A 19,251-nucleotide genomic window follows, 5' to 3' on the forward strand; every position below is an offset into this window, starting at 1 on the left:
TTGTGTCTAAAGCTAAAAAGAAAATGTGAGGGCGTTGCGGCGGGTGGTGAGTTTCTGGGTGCGGGCGCCCGCCCGGGTTCTGCTCCCTGGGGAGGTGGCGGTGCGGAAGCGGCTGCTGCGCCTGCCGGCCTGCACCCGGCCGGGCGCCCGGGGTCGGGATCCGGGGTCGGGATCCGCCCTGCTGGACAGGTCGCGGGCGGGGGGCTCCTTCGGTGCCTGCCCGGGAGGAGGGGGAGAGCGACCGGGTTGCAGAGAGCCTGTCGCCGCCCGCGTTTGCACACGGAGATGGGATGAGCTTGCACCCTTGTAACATTGTGCAGTTGCATCTCTGTGGCAGTTACTCAGGATTGCCTGTGCGCTGCGGGCTTCTGGGCAGCGCTCGTCTTGAGGTTGCCGAAGTTTTGGGCCATATCTTTGGGTTCTCCGGGCCGAGGTTGCCCAAGGTCTGGATTCTTTTGAAGAGGCTGTTGGGCCGGACTTGTGCCCACTCCTGCGTCTTCCCGTGGCCCCTTGAGTGGATGGTCAGATACAAGCAGGCTTGGCTCTTCTCCGAGCTGGCTACTCGGGGCTCCTCTTGTGTCAGACTTCCGAATTCCGCCCTGTTCCAACTTCATTTTTATAAAAGATAAGTATGCTCTCCGCCGATAGCAATCAGAACTCCGAGGCCTCAGTGGCTACTGCAGAATTTTGTCTCCAGAATTGTGTTTGGATGCTGGGAATTTGTTTTTTTTTTTTTATAAGATTTATTTTTATTATTTTTGTTATTGGAAAGGTGGATGTACAGAGAGGAGAGACAGAGAGGAAGATCTTCCGTCCGATGATTCACTCCCCAAGTGAGCCGCAACGGCCGATACTATGCCGATCCGAAGCCAGGAGCCTCTTCCGGGTCTCCCACGCGGGTGCAGGTTCCCAAAGCTTTGGGCCGTCCTCGACCGCTTTCCCAGGCCACAGGCAGGGAGCTGGAAGGGAAGCGGGGCTGCCGGGATTAGAACCGGCGCCCATATGGGATCCCGGGCGTGCAAGGCGAGGACCTTTAACCACTTGCGCCACCGCGCTGGGCCCGGGAATTTGTTTTTTAAGGAGCCAGATTTCAGATCCTTACATAGTGTGGCGTGGATGTGCAGAAGTCACTGGTCGGAACTTCATGCTTACTGCGCACAGTGGGTGTGTTTTGTTCACCCATTAAAAAAAAATTTTTTTTTATCTCCAGTCTGGATAATTCCATATTCTTCAGTTGCTCACAATTGATAAGTTGGGTGATTTTTTGGGTCATAAACTTTATTGTGTGAGCCTCCATTTATTCTTAACAGTTTTGCCTGAAGTGATACCACTTTTAGACTGTGCTACTCTAAATGTGGTATCACTGTTGGTAAGCAGCGGTCTAGGAGACCAGCTGCCTTATGCGAACTCCTGGTTATAAAATAGTGGGAATAGTAGGCAGTTGGAAAAACGTAGCCCGTTTAAAAGCATGGACCGTTCAGCATGTTTTCTGAAGAATGAGGGAAGGGTCTGTTGGTCCTGAAAGCTGACACTGAACAGGATGATTCAGGTTTTGGCTTCTAGAAGGTGATTTTTAAGCATGAGCTAATTGTCCTTTGTGCAGTGGCACCGTGGCAGTCATTCGTAGAGTGTGTGTGCTGCTTCGGGGCCACTGAGTACTGGAGTTCCCTGGTCACCCTGGACTGGCTTGTGTTTAGGCTGCTGGCCCCCACCCCACCCGCCCCGCTGCTCCCCACAGATCCCCACAGATCCCCACAGAGCTAGCTCCCTGCTGCTCTTCTTGGATTCCCTACTGGATGCCCAGCCTTCCTCCTTGTTGAGGTTCACTCCTGCATATGCCTTTTCCGCAGATCCTTGTGGACACAGGGATTCTGCGGAACATGGGAACGTGTTGTGGTCTCCTCTTTGGTGTCCCGAGGCTGCTCCGGGCTGGGCTTCGACTCGCTGCCCAGGTCTGCTGCGTTCCGGGCATCAGCTTTCATCTGCTGGGCTTGGTTGCCAGCGTGCTTTTAGGCTGTACCCAGGCATGTCCCTCCTCTCTTTGCTTACTGACCTTGGCTAGTTGTACTTCCTGAAGCAACGTTCTGTCATTGATGGCCTTCCCTCATTCTCAGGACAGCAGTGGGCGATTCTAGATTTTGGACTTTGTCCACATGGGTACCCTGGGCCCCAGAGGGTACGGTCAAGCAGGCATATGCGGTGCCCACATTGGCCCATCTATCAGGGGAGGCGACCGTGGCACGAGTTTGGTGCTGGTTTGCTTGGTGTATGCTAACAGCTGAATGTCCTCTGTCCTCCCTGGGGTGGTGTGGGCCCACCACGCTCCTCTGCGTTGTCCTGGAAGTGCACTGGTCTGAAGTAAAACAGGCAGCTTGGCTGTGCCTACCAGAGCAGCCAGCCCCTTTTTGGTGGTTGTTATAAAACTATCAGTGGCTTTCAGACTGTGTCTGGATTTTTGGTTCTGCCATCTAGTCTTGTAACTTAGGATGTAATGTAAACTTGTAATGTTTTCATCTGTAAAAGGGTGAGAAGAGGGTGTTGGAAGGATTAAATGACACAGTGTTTCATGCAGATGCAGATGAATGTTTTTTATAGGTTGTATAGATTTAAGAAATAACAACGACCCTCAAAGCATTATTGCCATTAGAATCTCCTTTGCCGGTTGGGTGTGGAGAGGTGGACAGGGAGTCCGGCGTCACTGCCCTGTTGGCCTGCACTCACTGCGGAAGTCCAGGCTGGCTGAAGGGCTGATCTCACAGAGCTGGGCCGGAGGGGCCTCGTGTTCTGTTCACCTGAAAGCATAGCTGCGCACTGCAGTTGTGGTCCGTGAAGTTCCCTGGTCTGTTTGCTGTGCAGATAGCTGCCAGGCCAGATTTCCTCTTTTCCTGTCATGCACACTTGATTGCTTTAAAGGCGGATGGAAGTTCCAGGCTTTATCTTACACAGGCCTCTGGTTGCTGGAGGCTGTTCGAGTGTCCATTGGGTGGACCTGCCCGGCGTCCATCTTGCTGGGGTCAGCGTACTCACTCCCCACCTGTTTGTAGCTGTTGCCCTCTTGGCACTCCCCGAGCAGTTGGATAAACTTGTTTATAGTCTTCCTGTATAATATGACAGTAATACAGAAAGTCAGAGACCAGAAAGGGAAAACCCATGTCGCGCTGTCCCAACAGAAGCTGTTGCTTGCCACGTGTCACCTTTGGAGACTGTGTCCAACAAGTAATTGTAGATCTTTTATGTATTTTATGAGTAGGTGCTTTAAAATTTCATAATATACATAATTTAATTTTTGAGATTTTTGTTGTATTTGAGTAGGCAAATTCTGGCGAACTGCAGTCCTTGACATACCTTTTGTATTTTTTTTTTTGATCTTGTGTGTAATGCTGTAGTCATCTTTGTGTTTTTTTGTAAATACAGTGATGTGGATTACTGGGTGGTAGAATCTTGTATTTATGACTTGACCAAAAGATTGTGCTGGTTAATAATTTCCCCAGCTGTCAGAGGATAAACCTTCATGGAAGTTTTACCAACTTCTGCGAATGTAAGTAAATGCTTTACCACTCCAGGAGGTGTAGATGGCATCTTTTTCTTTATCATCGCGTGTTTTGTGTTGGTTTTACCCCGGCAATCCCGCGGGCTGGTGGTCTGAGGGAGCTGCGTGAAGGTGGCTTGCCTGCCTGTCTGCAGAGGCGGCTTTGGCTGGTCCGCATCTCGGTGTAATCCTAGCACATTTTTAGTGCCCTGTGTTCGAGTGCTTCTTTAAACAGCTGTGGGCTGAACCACCTTGGCAGTCAGAACGTCTTTGGGTAGGGACCTAGGGATCTGCTTCCTTCTTTTTCCAGAAGGTTCTCTTGCGTGCTTCTGAGCTGGTTAAGTTGGAGAGCGGCCTCCCGGGACTCTGTCCTAGCTGATTTTCTTCCTGTGGGTTATGAACGGCTGCTCAGATGTGCTAACAGAGGCCTGTTGTCTGGGGAAGAATCGTCCATGAAGAGGAGCTGGCTCATTCTAGGAACAATCAGCCAGTCTTTCCATGAGAAGTCCAACTGCATTAAAACAGCTTCTTTCCCAAAGTCTGGTGGGAGCAGTGTTTGATTTCAGTGATGAGTTCTGGGCATGCCAGGTGCTGCTCAACCTTTGGTGAGCATCAGGGTGGCAGGCCGTGCTCACCTTAGCGAGCCCACCTGTGCCTGACTCTGGGTTTCTGCCAGGTCTGGCATCATTTAGAGGCGTTGCCGAGGCTTTGTTGTGACCACACAGCTGTATGGGAGCAGCGTTTGCTCCCAGATGCCTCAGCTTCCTTTCTGCTTCCTGCCCGCAGTCGGGAGAGGTCAGCGGGCTGCCCTGGAGGGCTGAGCCATCCTCTGGCTGGATCTGAGCCTGCGCACCAGGCCGGAGGAATGCAGAGCTGGGAACTTCCCGCCAGGCTCTCCGAGAGGTGTAAATCATAGCATGCCATGCAGCTCATTTTAGATTGGAGTGCCTGCCAGGAAGTAGACCCGTGTATCATCCGCTGTAGCAATTTTTCTTATTTCAGTTTTTATTGTGATGAAGTATGTGTAATGTAACACCATTTTAATGACAGTCACACTGCAGTCAGGCTCAGTGCCTCCCCATTAGCCTAGGCGGATGCTCAGTAATGGTTAGGCAGTCACTGGCCTCCCAGCTGCTAGCATCTCCATGAATATGCCAAGTAACTGGATTATTTCCTTAGCATGATTTTTAACAGATTTATTTATTTTATTGGAAAGTTAGATTTAACAGAGAGAAAGAGAGAAAGATCTTCTGTCTGCTGGTTCACTCTCAAGTGACTTCAATGATCAGAGCTGAGTGAATCTGAAGCCAGGAGCCTCCTCAGGGTCTCACATGGGTGCAGGGTCCTTTGCTTTGGGCCATCCTTGACTGCCTTCCCAGGCCACGATAGGGAGCTTGATGGGAAGTGAAGCTGCTGGGATTAGAACCGGCACCCATATAGGATCCCAGTACGTGCAAGGTGAGGACTTTAGCTGCTAGGCTACTGTGCTGGGCCCAAGATTTTTTCCTTAAATATTTATTTATTTTTATTGGAAAGTCAAATATAGAGACAAAGAGAGTCAGAGAGAAAGATCTTCCATCTGCTGATTCACTCTCTAAGTGTACATAGTAGCTGGAGCTAGTAGCTGGAGCTGAGTCAATCAGAAGCCAGGGGCCCGGAGCTTCTTCCGGGTCTCCCACACGGGTGTAGGGTCCCAAGGCTTTGGGCCGTCCTCTACTGCTTTCCCAGGCCACAGGCAGGGAGCAGGAAGGGAAGCCGGCAGGTGCCCACATGGGATCCCAGTGCTTTGTCTCTCTCTCTCTCTCTCTTTTTTTTCAACTTTTTCATTTCCTCGACATTTTATTTTTTAAATTTATGTTTTCACAATCTTGACATAATTAGGGTAAAAAGGTTCAAGCACTACAGGAAGATGGGTGAGACAATTAGTTCCGTATTGTTTCCTTAATATATCTATGTAAAAGGGGATTTTAAGGGAGAAGCCCCACCCAGTCTTCCACCCATCCCCGGTCCTGGATGTGGGGCATGCTCCAAGGGTCTTGCTCAAGTGGTTTTGATGGTTCAGCAGTTCTGAATTGCTGCCACTCTCACCACTCCAAGCACAATGAGGTCGTTGAAGAATCCACTGATTGACATTTCATCATAGAGTCTCCGTTTGCCCAGTATTTCGCTGCCAACATATGGCTGATTGACTTGTTCTGTCCTTTGTCTTTTTATGGTTAGGATTCTGAGTCTGGAAGCTCGAATAAGGGGGATCCCCAAAGGAACTTTGTCTGAGGTGTTCCCAGACCAGATTCTTGTATGTTCTAGCAAGCACAGGGCCCGGCACAGTCTGTTGCCCCGATCAGCTGGTGGTTGCAGTTGCTGGGTTGATTCTGTTTCCATCCCTGTCTTCCACTGGAACCAATGGGTGTTGCAGTCCAGCCTGATTCTGCCCAGCACATACAAAGCCCTCACATAAACCAATGTAGGCTGCAGCCTAGTTGGAGCAACCCACAATAACCCCCACCAGGCCCGCCCCTACCCTGGTTTGCCAGTATGTGTGGCAGACTAGTCCAGTCTGTCCCACATCCCCCTTCTGCTCTCATACATGTCAATGGATATTAAAACCGTGTTCCATCTAACCAGCTCATCTATCCAGACTTCATTGATATTGTTTGGTGTCTCTCAAGCCACCCCAGCCCCTGTCCTAGTTTTCCTGCCCTTCCCTGGGGGGGGGGGGTGGCAACCCAAGAGGGAGGAGCCCACTATTTCCCTCCCAGGCCATTCCCACTTCCAGATTATGCTCTCTCCAGGTGGTTCTGCACTTTAACTTGACAGAATTAGCCCCCAGTGCCAGCTTCTGCCAGCTTCTGCTGCGGCTAAGCCCCAACAACCCTCACCCACTCTAATTATGTTTGCACCAGTAGGAATAATCAGCCGAGTCTGGCTGTTCCCTGATCAGGTCCACGTGAGGCGCACAGGTGTTGTAGCCTTGCCTAGTTTGGTCTTTCCCCAACCAGGCTCACACTCTCCAGTGGGAATATCTGTCCAGCAAGGGAACCACCCCTTATTCCCCTGCTGGCTCTGCTCCCTCCCTTCCTTGTTCTCACATGTGCTGTTTGGGTGCTGAGGTCGCATCTGGCACAGGCAACCTCACCTTGGCATTCCGTGTTGTGTACTGCTTTTGTTGCAGCCGAACCTGGCTCGACCCACACTCTGTTCTGGTGTTCGGATTTGCCAGTGGATGACGTGAACTGATTCAGCCTGTTCTGCCCCTGACCATGCCAAATGTATGCCAGTGGGACACTTTCCATGACCTCTTGGCTGTTTCCTATCATGTTTCTTGCGCTTACGTGCAGGGTCTGTGTCCTGCCAGAGGAGTTGCCCAGGCTCCTCCATCAGAACCTCTCCCAATGCCAGTTTTTGCACATACCAGTGGGTCCCTGAGCCATCCCTACTCAGTTCACCACCTGTCCTAGCAGGAACTGTGGCTTTTCTTAACTGGCCTTCAACCCAATCTGGTTCTTGGTGTTGGATGTTTCAGCCCAGCCACGGCTCGTCCATGCCCACATATAGCTCATATATGGCTCAGTCGGGGTTGAGACCTAGTCTAGTCCCAGCCACACTTGTGCCAAGGGAGACTACAACTGTATCATGATCAGAACACAGCCCCGTTCCAGCTCGTGCGCTTCTTAGTGGGATCCCAGTGCTTTTATGGTGAGGACTTTAGCTGCTGTGCTCCTGCGCCGGGCCCCAGTATGATGTTTTTAAGGTTCATGTGGCACATATCAGAGTGTTACTCCTTTTTTATTGCTGGGTAATATTCTGCATGGATGACACGTTGTGTTAATTTCTGGCTGTTGTGAGCAGCAGTGGCATGAGCGTTGGTGTGCGGTTATGAGTCTGTTCAGTTCCTTGGGTATGTATCCCGGAGTGGAGTTGTCTTTGTCATTCTGTCCTTAACTCTTGCAGCTGTCACTGAGCTGTTTCCTCAGTGGCTGCCGCACTCTCGCTGCACTGTAGAAAAGCTCCAATTTCTCCCCATCTTCATCAGCACTGTTGTCTTCTTTGTAGAGATGTATTTATTTGAAAGGCAGAGTTGTAGAAGTAGGGGGAGAAGTAGGAAGCTTTCATCTGCTGCTTCATTGCCCAGGTTGCCTGGAACTTGGAGTCTCCCGTTGGGTGGCGGGGCCCAGAGCCTTGACTGTCTCCTGGTGCGATCCTGGTGCCACGGGAGGAAGCTGCCTGTGAAGTGGAGCAGCCTGGACGAGCTGGCCCTCCAGCACTTGTGTTGCAGACAGGAACTTAGGAAACCCAGCACCCTGTTTTTGTATATTTAAAAGGTAGGGGATGGGGTGGTGGGACTCCCGTCTTCCGGTTTGCTTCCTGAAATCCTGCATCTGTGGGACTGTTGCTGGGGAAGTTTCCATCTGCCACGTGTGTTCTTTAGTGGGAGGCTGGCGTTGGAGGTGGAGCTTGTGCTGATTGGGGTGTGGGTGTCTCAGGCAGCTTCCCAGTCTTTCACACGCGGCTCTTCCATTGGCGTGGAGTCCCATGTGGCTGTTAATGCTTTTGGTGTGGGACTTAAGAATTTGCTATCAAATCTAAGTTAATGAAAATCTACTGTTACAGTACTTCTGAAATTTTATAATCTTAGCTCTTAGACTAAACTATCTTTATTTAATTTTTGTGCATGATGTGATATGGTAGAGTTTGTTAAGCTCATTTTGCATGTAAATATCTAATTTTAGAAATTAGATGTTTTAGAAATTAATATGCACATTTTAGTTATTTTCTATATCACTGGGAAGCATTTGTTTTTGCTTAGATTTGTTTTCACTAAACTGAATAACTCCTAGTTGCTGATGTTTTGCAGTTAATACATTTCTCTTCTAATTTTGTAGTTAAGTTCTTATTTTCTAATGGTTTATTTGTTTCTATTAGAAAGGTAGATTTATAGAGAGAAGGAGGGAGAGAGAGAGCTTTCATCCAAAGGTTCACTCCTTTGAGTCATTTTTCACTCACATGACTTTGATGTTTGGAGCGGGGCTGATCTGAAACCAGGAGCCAGGAGCTTCTTCTGAGTCTCCCATGTGAGTGCCAGGGCCCAAGGACCTGAGCATCATCCTCTGTCCTTCTGGGCATAAACAGGGAGCTGCATGGGAAGTGGAGCAGTCAGGGCATGAACTGGTGTCTGCCAGGATGCCAGCACTTGCAGGTGGAGGATTAGCCAATTCAGCTATGGTGCTGATCCCCCTAGTTAATTAAATTTTACGTAATTTGTGTTAGAATATGAGAGCCTGAGGATGTGGCCAAGGTTTATGTCACATTTCTTTGTTTCTTTGTTTGCCGTTATGGATAGAATTGGGACACTAGAGGAGCAGCTCTGTGTGTGAGTTTCTGGAGTGGGGTTACTGAAGGTGCCCTAAGAGGCTGTCGATCCGTGTTCTCCCATGGTCCTGAGGATTGTTTCCTGTCCTTGTTGGTGTGGGAATTGACACCAGTGTCTGTGAGAGAGGGAGTGCGTGGTAATGTCACACAGGTTCACCTGGGGTGGCTGACTGGGACTCTTACTTGTTTTAGGAGTAATTTTGAATGTGTGGCCATTTTTCATTTTTGACATGCTCTTAGTTTCAGAAGTTATTTCAAATTTGTATAGTGATAAATGACATTAAAGAATTCTTTTTCACTGTAGCAATTCCTAAAGTTAGCTAGTGAAGAAGTGCTTTTTTCTCTGGGATCCCTCTCATACTCTTGAGTGCCTCAGTGTCTAATGCGGCTGGTCCCAGCCTGTCAGATCCCCTGCAAGCCCGTTGGCAGTGCAGTCAGCCGCTGGCCAGGCCCGGGCCCCCGTTGGCAGTGCAGTCAGCCGCTGGCCAGGCCCGGGCCCCCGTTGGCAGTGCAGTCAGCCACAGGCCAGGCCCGGGGCCCCGTTGGCAGTGCAGTCAGCCGCTGGCCAGGCCCGGGGCCCCGTTGGCAGTGCAGTCAGCCGCTGGCCAGGCCCGGGCCCCCGTTGGCAGTGCAGTCAGCCACAGGCCAGGCCCGGGGCCCCGTTGGCAGTGCAGTCAGCCGCAGGCCAGGCCGGGGGTATTTCCGGGGGGATTTCGTTCTCTGGGAGGTTGGACTTCTTCAGCTAGTTCCTGATTTCTTGTTATATAAGCTGATTTATCGCCCAACATACTATTTATATTTTGTTTATATTAGAAGATCATTATTAATAGTTGAAAAAAGTAAGAAGTTATTTTATCCTTGTATTTGCTAGATCTAAGCAACATAACCTTAAAAAAAAAGAATTAGAACATCTGCAGTATTTTGTGTGCTTGCAAAATAATTGTAAAATTGCAAAATAATTCCACAAGAGCTTCAGTTCCCTTAGAAAGAAAGTGGTTTTGGGCTGGCAGAGTCAGAAGAAGGAATTGTGTTTTCCTTCACTTTCTTCACGCTTGCTTCTGTTACCTCTCCTTTGGGGAGAAGTAGAGTGGCATGTATCTGAATTTTTAAGCTGGAGCTTACATTCTTTTGTAAAATAGTCTTTTGTGTATGTAGTTTTAAAGATTTGGTAAGAGGGCCAGGTGTGATAGCCTAGTGGCTAAAGTCTTCATCTTGCATGCACTGGAATCCCATGTGGGCACTGATTCACGGGCACTGGTTCTTGAGCACCAGTTTTTCCACTTCCCATCCAGCTCCCTGCTTGTGGCCTGGGAAAGCAGTCGAGGACGGCCCAACGCCTTGAGACCCTGCATCCAAGTGGGAGACCTGGAAGTGCTCCTGGCTTCAGATTGGCTCTGCTCTGACTGTTGTGTCCACTTGGAGAGTGAGTCAGCAGATGGAAGATCTTTCTCTTTATCTCTCTTTCTCTGTAAATCTACCTTTCCAATAAAAATAAAGAAATCTAAGAAAAATTTTGATAAGGAAGAGTGTGTGTGTGTGTGTGTGTGTGTGTTCCCTTTAATGTGTTGCCTTCCAGGCATGGAATCTTCTGAGGGAGGTGGCCCTTTAAGAAGGGCAACCTGTGCCCCACCCTCCAGTAACTCCTCAAAACAAACAAACATACAAACAAACAAAAAATCTAGAATGGACAGACAACATGGAAAGCTTAGAATCAGACATGCCTCAGTAGGTGATGTTATGTGATGTTATGTTGGGGCCTTTAATTGATTGGGATGATGCTTTGCTGGCTTTACCTTCAGACCAGAGATGGTCTCACCAAGAAATCGTTGACCCACTAGGATAATAAGATGCTGGACTTTATGCTTAGTAAATACTTCCAATGAAAGAGCCTCAACTGAATTTGAACTGTGGTAACGCAGTAAGGTGGAGAAATCCACCATGGGGAGAGGGTTCAGGGAGGTGTGGGGGGAATCCCGGTGCCCTTAACACTGTGTCACATAATGCAATGCAATTAATTAAAAAAAAAAAAAAAAGAAGGGCAGCCTGTGGACTGCTGCTTACACTTATCTCTTGGCGGCCGTCAGCGTGCCAGGCAGTGTTCCTGTGGCCTGTGGCCTGTGACTTACCTGTTGGCCATCAGCGTACCAGGCAGTGTTCCTGTGACTTACCTGTTGGCGGCCGTCAGCGTGCCAGGGAGTGTTCCTGTGACTTACCTGTTGGTGGCCGTCAGCGTGCCAGGCAGTGTTCCTGTGGCCTGTGGCCTGTGGCCTGTGACTTACCTGTTGGCCATCAGCATACCAGGCAGTGTTCTTGTGGCCTGTGGCCTGTGACTTACCTGTTGGCGGCCATCAGCATGCCAGGCAGTGTTCCTGTGACTTACCTGTTGGTGGCTGTCAGCGTGCCAGGCAGTGTTCCTGTGGCCTGTGGCCTGTGACTGTGTCCTGAAGTACACCGCGGGACAAGCTTTGCATTCTGTGTTTCCTTTCAGAGTTTGGAGTAGCTTTCTGCCATTGCTAAAGGAGCATTGTTAGGACAGTCACAATTTTTAGCTGAATCATGCTGTAATGATTTTATGAAATCATAAAAGAATGACTAAGCTCTGCTAGGTGAGGAACATTTCAGTGTCATGGCTTGGGTACTAGACTTTTCTGGGGTGGGCTGGGTGGGCTGGAGGGGACTCAGAAGCGTCTGCATCGGAGTTAACAGTAGGGAAGAGTTAAAGCCAGAGGCCTCCCACCGGAACTGCTGCCCTCAGGCCAAGGGAGTTATTCCGGGGAAAAGCCTGAAGGAGTTACAGAACTTGATCAGAATCTTCATTCAACAGCCTGTTGTGAGCAGAGCCCTGAGCTTTGCCCGCTGAGCTCTTTCCCTGAGAGGGAAGGCAGGCAGTCCAGGAGGCAGCTGCAATCCCTTGTTGCTGTGCCACTGTGGCAGGACGGGAGGGCAGGACTCCTGCGTGGGGGCTGGGAGCTGCCACGGCTCCTGCTGTTTCCATGAAGGGTCAGGGCGGTGACCAGGCCCCTGCTCCTTACCTGGGCACAGGGACGTGCTTGTCGTGGGGTCCAGGAGGCCCCGTGGCTCCTGCTGTTTCCATGAAGGGTCAGGGTGGTGACCAGGCCCCTGCTCCCCTTGCTGGTGGTGTACCACTTGGGAGACGCTGTGTTGGCTGGGGACCTGCTTGTTGCTGTGGGACAAGGAAGCCGGCTCTTATTATGGAAATGCCATGTTCTAATTTTGTGCAGTGGCCACAGATAAGAGCTGAGGAAACACCCTTGTGGGGAGGAGGCAGCTGATGCAAACTACCATGGAGCAGCAGCCCTGGATCCCGACAACCCGCATACTTTGTCTTCACAGCTTGACTTTTATCAGTGATTCCGTCTTGGAATTTTGAGAGCAGGGGTCAGATGTCATGTTGGGAGCATGGTTGTTTTGGATAGTGAGAAAATTATTAGCATTTAAAAAAAAGTTTGATAACACACTTATTACAAACATTATAGACTATAGAAATATAGAAAAGTTACCTGGGAGAGATAACGGTTTTCATTATGAAGGAATTTAGGGGCCTGGTGCCGTGGCCTGGCGGTTAAAGTCCTTGCCTTGAATGTGCCGGGATCCTATATGGGCGCTGGTTCTAATCCTGGCAGCCCAGCTGCCCATCCTGCTCCCTGCCTGTGGCCTAGGAAAGCAGTCAAGGATGGCCCAAAGCCTTGGGACCTTGCATCTGTGTGGGAGACCTGGAGGAGGCTCCTGGCTCCTGGCTTCGGATAGGCTCAGCTCTGGCTGCTGTGGTCACTTGGGGAGTGAATCAATGGAAAGATCTTTGTGTCTCTCCTCCTCTTTGTATATCTGACTTTGTAATAAAAATAAAATAAATCTTTTAAAAAAAAGAATTTAAATCTGTTATGTTACTCTAAGGATTTGTTTTTGTTTCGCCTCAGTTATCTAGCAGTAAGAAATAAGGCTGTTGGTTAATTTTGTTATATGACTTAAGCTTTGACATTTCTCTGCTGTAATTGTGTCTGCTGTTCATTCAGTTCCCTTCCCTGCAGGTAGCATGTTGTTTGTTCGGCTGCATACATGAGAAGAATGAATACATGTGTGCCCAGTAGTGCCAGTGGTGCTCTATGATGCAAGCTGTGCATTTATTTAAAAAAAAGATTTATTTATGTATCTGAAAAGCAGAGGGAAAGGTTCTCCTCCTGATTGCTTGCAGGTGCTCGACAGCCAGGGCTGTGTCAGGCTGGGGCCCAGAAGCTCAGCTCCCACCTGGCTGCAGCAGTGAGGCCCTCGGGCCAGGCTGTTAGCTGGGAGCTGGGGCAGAAGTGGAGCTGTAGGCGCTGAACCGGCATTCTGGGATGACAGCGTAATAAATAAAATAATAAATGCGCCTTCCCACAAGATTGCCTCCCCCCATTTTTTCTAAAGATTGATTTATTTTTATTGGAAAGGTAGATTTACAGAGAGAAGGAGAGAGAGAAAGATCTTCCATCTGCTGGTTCGCTCCCCAAGTGACTGCAATGGCTGGAGCTGAGCCGATCGGAAGCCAGGAGCCAGGAGCTTCTTCTGGATCTGCCACTTGGATGCAGGGTCCCAAGGCTTTGGGCCGTCCTTGACTGCTTTCCTAGGTCACAGGCAGGGCGCTGGATAGGAAGTGGAGCAGCTGGGACATGAACCAGTGTCCACATGGGATCCTGGGATATGAAAGGCGAGGACTTTAGCCACTGAGCCACCATGCTGGACCCAGCACCTGTTTTTTTTTTTTTTTTAACTTAATCTTTGGAAATCATTCAAGGAAATTTTTAAAAATGAGTAATGTGTCATTCGGTGGCATGGCATAATTTGCTAAAAGCCTCTGTTGAACATATAAGTTTTTAAATCTGTTGTGTTTATGAATGATACTGCAATGATTACACTTACATTATTTTCACGTGAGTAAGTGCCCAGAAGTTGACATTTTGAGTTGAAGGTTATGTGCCGTAACATTTTGAGATACTGCCAAATCATCTGACATTGAGGTTTTTAATAAAACCCAGCCTGCAGTGTGAGAGTCCTATAGATTTTACAAAATGTGATTCCAAATTAGCATATGGCTGTGTGTTGTCATATGTCATTTTTGAATTAAAACTTGGCTCAAATGTAAATGAGTGCTTGTGTTCTTCCGGTTGCTTGCTTGTTTCCTATTTTTGACTTGGCAACCGTGGCTGGGTGAGGTGCAGGAATAGGCTTGGTTTCTTTATGGGGAGATGAGTGACTGCACCCTGGTCCCTTTCTGTGGTTGTTGGTGTGTGGTGATGAAGGCTGCAGGATCACGAGGCTCATTTTACTTGATTTTGCAAGCAACTAATGGTATTTAGTGAATATTATATGGTTTGACTAGAAAAAATAGAAACAGATAACTTTTTAATGTTTAAAATGTCCATTTTTTCTTTGTGATAGGCAGTGTGTATATGGTTAAAGGTGCACCAGAATTGAGTGGAATGTTAGTCTTCCCCTGCTCTACGTTCTCCCACATCCTGTTCTCAGAGGCAGTGAACATTTTATTTGCTCATTTCATGTCCCTTTTATTACATTGAGAGGATTTGTTAATGATGAAAGCACAACCCTCTTTATTTTTTTTATTTTGTTCTGCAAGCATGTATTTATTTACTTACTTGAAAGGCAGGAAGGTTGGGGAGGGGAAAATAGCAACCTTCCATCTGGTTCACTTTATTTTTAATATTGTTTGTGTAGTTGAGAGGCATGCGTGCCACGTGGCCCTCTGATTAGGGTGTAAAGGGTCAGGTGTGGAGGAGGGTGGGTGGGACAGGTTCAGTCTTTTTTTCCCTCTGTGTTCACATGGGAGAATGGGAGAGGGCTGCTCCCTCCCGACAACTACATCATTACAGGGGGATGCAGGACAGTCTTTGATGACACTTCAGAGACCCCAGTATGGGGAAGAGTGCGTTTGGGGGTGTGACTTGAGTGGTTTTGATAGCTCTGACATGTTCTTAGTATCGTTGCTCCAGGGTTGAGAAAATCTTTCCAGGGTCTGCTGGTTGACAAAGTCTATGTTTGGCCTGGAGAGCAGTCCAACCTGTTCTGCTTTTCATTCTCTGACAATGGCAGTTGACATCCCTGCTGGCCTAGATGAGCTGGCTGTCATGTCCCCATGTGGCTCTGGGCATGCTGTCCGCCGCACAGGCATCCGCAGCTGAGGAGGCCCAGTCCTTATATAGGCACACTAAGGTTGGGCTACACAACACATCCTGTGATTTTCCCTGTAGTAGGGCCTGAATCCAGAGGTCCGGTTGGGTAGTCCCCCAAGAAACCTCATCTGGAATGACCTCAGACTTACTCTTATGTGCAGCAGCCAGTACAGGTTCAGGTTCAGGTTCAGTGCATGGACTGGTGGATACTGCTTGGTCACTTCTGCCTCAGCCCCATTTCTCATGAACAGTCAGGTGCTGCAGCCCAACCCAGCCGGCCTGCTGCAGACCCATTCCTCATGCATATCATGGGGTGACCTCTATTGACCCCCCACCAAGCCTGTCCCCAGTCTCAGTTTTTGTGTGCACCAGCCTCTTCTGAGACCCAGCCTGACCCAACCCACATCCCGTCTGACTCTCACGTACCCATGGGTGCTGTGGCTTAGTTCAGCCAACTTACTCAGACCCTGCCCTCATGTATGCTGACAGGTGCTGTTGCCTTGTCCAGCCTGGCCCACCACCAGGCCTTGTCCCTGTGTTCATCAGCGATGTGTACAGCCTAGCGTGGGAGTGGCCCCAGTTCCCCTGCCAGGCGTGTTTCCATCCCCGGATGTTGTGTCCCTGCCAGGGAGTATTGCGGTTCAGCCTGACATGACATGCACACAGTTCCAGCACTTGCAGTTAGTGCTGCGGCCTAGCTTGGCTAGCCTGTATTCATCCTGGCTTTGTTCACCCCAGCAGGTGCAGTAGTCAGCTGAACCTGGGCTGTCTTCAGACCGGCCCACCCTGAGTTCCAGCTCTTTTGCTTACAAGTGCTAGCAATAGCCAAACAAAGAAGTTGCTGAAGTTCCTCTACCAGACCCACTCCCTGGCCTGCTTCTTGCATATACCAATAGGTGACACAGTCTGAGATGGCCCATCCCCAGTCTTGGCATTAGCCAGTAGGTGCTGCAGATTAGCTTACCCTGGCTTTTTCCTAGTCCCAGCTCTCATTGGCAGGTGCATCAGCCTAGTCCAGGCTGGCCCGCTCTAGCCCTCATGTGAACTGGTGGGTGTTGTGGTCCATCCCGGTTTGGCCTCCTCCCTGTCCTGGCTCTTGCTTGTGCTAGTGTGTGCTGTGGACTGACTTTTTCTGGCCCTCTCTCAGTCCCAGCTCACACATACGCCACCAGTGCTGTAACCCAACCTGGTTTAGCCTGTACCAGGGGAGATGTGCCTAGTCTGTCCCACACCCATTCTGGCTCATGAGTACCAGTGGATACTGGAGCCCAGCCAGTTTGGTCTGTGCCCAACCCCAGCCCACATACATTCTGATGGTTGCTGCAGCTTTGCAACCTGGTCCAGCCACAGCCCTGGCTCCTGTGTTCCCCAGAGGGAACTGCGGACTGTTAGGGGAGTTCTCCAAGTTCCTCTTCCAGGCCTGCTCCTAGCCCTGGGGAAGCAGTCCTGCTTGGCATGGTCTACCATGAATCATGACCCTTCTATGTGCAGGCAGGTACTGCATCCTGGCCCCACCTGGCCTTCTTTTAGGCCCTGCTCCTACGAGTATCAGGTGGGTTCATTTCAGGTAAGTTCTGTAGTCCATCCTGGATTAGCTTGTCACCGTCCCGTTTCCCAGGTAAACCAGTGGGTGCCACAGTCTCACAGAGATGAGCCCACAATTTCCCTACAGAATCTGCCCCAGATATCGTTCTGTCACATTCCGGTGAGTGCTGTGGCCCAGCTCCTGCTCAGACACTCTTGGGTGGATACTGTGCCCCACAGTCCTAGCTTTGGTGAGCACCAGTGGGCGGTGGATGATGTTATTTAGCCCAGCCCAGGTCTCCCATGTTGGTGGGTGCTTTGGTGTGACCCAGACACATGCTCTGATTTCCCGCTCTAAACCACTTCATTTCAGCTCTCTTGCCCACCTGTGAGTGCAGCTGGCCAGTCCATGGTGTGATAGACCTCAGAAATCACTCCTTCCGTGTCAAGCTTGCCCTCTGCTGCTCCTACTCCAACACGTCCCCAGACCTCTTCCCCTGGCAATTCTGCAGCTGTTCACCTGGGAGCTGGGTGGTGTGTCTTGTCCCAGAGTTCTCCATCTTCCTCACTTATCTTGAAAGAAAAAAAAAAAAAAAGAATAAGCAACAATGATGACATACTGGTATCAACACAAATTTACATCAGCCTCACTCATGATGCCTGCCAGCTATTGGCTGCTTCTCTCCCAGCAGTGTTAACACTTGCCTAGGTGTAAGGCGACCTAGACAGTTGCCTAGAGCTGGGGGTTCACTTTTCACATGACTCTAATTGCCAGGACTGGACCAAGCTGAAACCAGTAGTTAGAACACTAGCTTTGGTCTCCTACATGGTTGACAGGGACCCAGGCACATGGGCTTTCATCACTTCCAGGCACATTAGCAGAAAGCTGGATTAGAAGCGAAGTAGCCAAGATTTGAATCTGCATCTCTAACGTGTGATGTTGGCATATTAAGCAAGGGTGAGGGGTGCTGGCACAGCCTCCATTCTCACGCGATGACACACCCCTGTGGGAGCTGGTGCCTGCTTGGTTTCTTGGTTGCATGTCGTTTTCCCTGCAGACTCAAAGTCAAGGAAGAATAGTCTCCAAGGACATCATCTTGCTGTAGTGTGCTGGAGTAGATTGTTTTGCCTGTTCTTTCCCCAGTTGTACTCGTAGGTCACTGAGGTCATTACTCAGTAGTTTAGGTCTTCAGTGAACTTAGGGGATGGGTTACAAAAGCCCATCTGCATCTTGTGTATTTTAAACTTATTTCTCTTAATTTTGAAATTATTATGGATTCATAAGAAGTTTCAAAAAAGATAGTATAGAGAGTCCTATTTCTCCTTCACCCTGAGATGATGCGTATTTAGTTGTGTTCCCTACATTACCCGCCCCCTCATCCCCATTCTTGTCATGTCTCTGGCTTGCCCTTGGCATCTGGGGACTACCGAGTCCTCTCGATGCGAGGTTGCTGCTTCTTGTAGGGTTGCTCCTGGGAGTGTGTGGTTCTTTATCTTCATTTGTTCTTTGCTGATCACTGGCTCTGTGTGTTGTACTGTGCCAGCTGCCATTCACACTCTGTGGACTTACTTTGAGAACATTAAGTGTGGCAGGCAGAGCCTTCCATTTGCTTGTCTTTTTCTTAAATTGTGTGTTGACATTGTCTGACTTACTCAGTGACCTGGCAATGAAAAGCAGCAGTAGTAATTTGGTGGAAATACCTTGCATTTGGATTAAGAAGTACAGTGTCAGTTCTTGATTCTGTCTCAGATTTGCTGGGAGACCCTGAGAGACACTTTAGTTCTGAATCTTTTCTGTAAAATAGGCTTTTCTTTTATTTTTTTTTTAAGTTTTGCTTATTTATTTGAAAGGCAGATTTACAGAGAGAAGGATAGAGAAAGATCTTGCATCCAAAGGTTCACTCCCCAAGTGACGGTGACAGCCAGAGCTGTGCCGATTCTAAGCCAGGAGCCAGGAGCTTCTTCCACATCTGCCACGTGGGTGCAGGGGCCTAAAGCTTTGGGCTGTCCTTGACTGCTTTTGCAGGCTACAAACTGAGAGCTGGATGGGAGGTGGATATGAACTCGCGCCACGTGGGATCCCGGGGCTACAAGGTGATGATTTAGCCACCAGCCATCGTGCTGGGCCCAGATAGGCATGTTAATAATAACATGTTGTGTCTGAGAAAGCAGACGAGGATGGCCCAAGTCCTTGCATCCCTAGACCCACATGGGAGACACAGAGAAGCATCCTGGTTCCTGGCTTTGGCCTGGCTTAACCTTGGTTTGGTGGGGGGTAGGAAAGGTGGCATTGGTACAACCACATAATGAGTTGGAGAGTTCTATTTCCAAAGAGAAGTTGCTGAAATGAAAGGCACATTTTAAAGCCTTGCAGCGTTACTTTATTCAGTAACAGAAAAGCTGCCTCTGCCTCAGTCCTCTTGTACATTTTGTCTTCACGAAAGTATCCAGTACTTAACAGGTTTCATTTGCTTTTTTTTTTTTAAACTGGGTGTGACACAGCTCCCTTGGGAAATGGGGATGGCTGTGTCAGCTGTCGTGCTATCAAATGACACATCAGATGGTCTTCTCTTCTTACTCACCTAAGGTTGGGCTTTCCTTGTTTCAGAAACCTCCTGGGAAGTCTCTCCAGCTAGCATGCAT

The 19,251-nt window shown here is 49.3% G+C and overlaps 1 protein-coding gene across 4 annotated transcripts in view; it reads left to right on the top strand.

The window, feature by feature from the left end:
• CLASP1 (cytoplasmic linker associated protein 1) overlaps positions 1-19,251 on the top strand; it is a 249,987-nt gene that overhangs the window by 479 nt on the left and 230,257 nt on the right. The window lies entirely within an intron of this gene.

The sequence above is a fragment of the Ochotona curzoniae genome, unplaced genomic scaffold, assembly GCF_017591425.1.
Source record: "Ochotona curzoniae isolate NIBS_2020 unplaced genomic scaffold, NIBS_Ocur_1.0 scaffold_2217, whole genome shotgun sequence".
Taxonomy (NCBI): Eukaryota; Metazoa; Chordata; class Mammalia; order Lagomorpha; family Ochotonidae; genus Ochotona; species Ochotona curzoniae.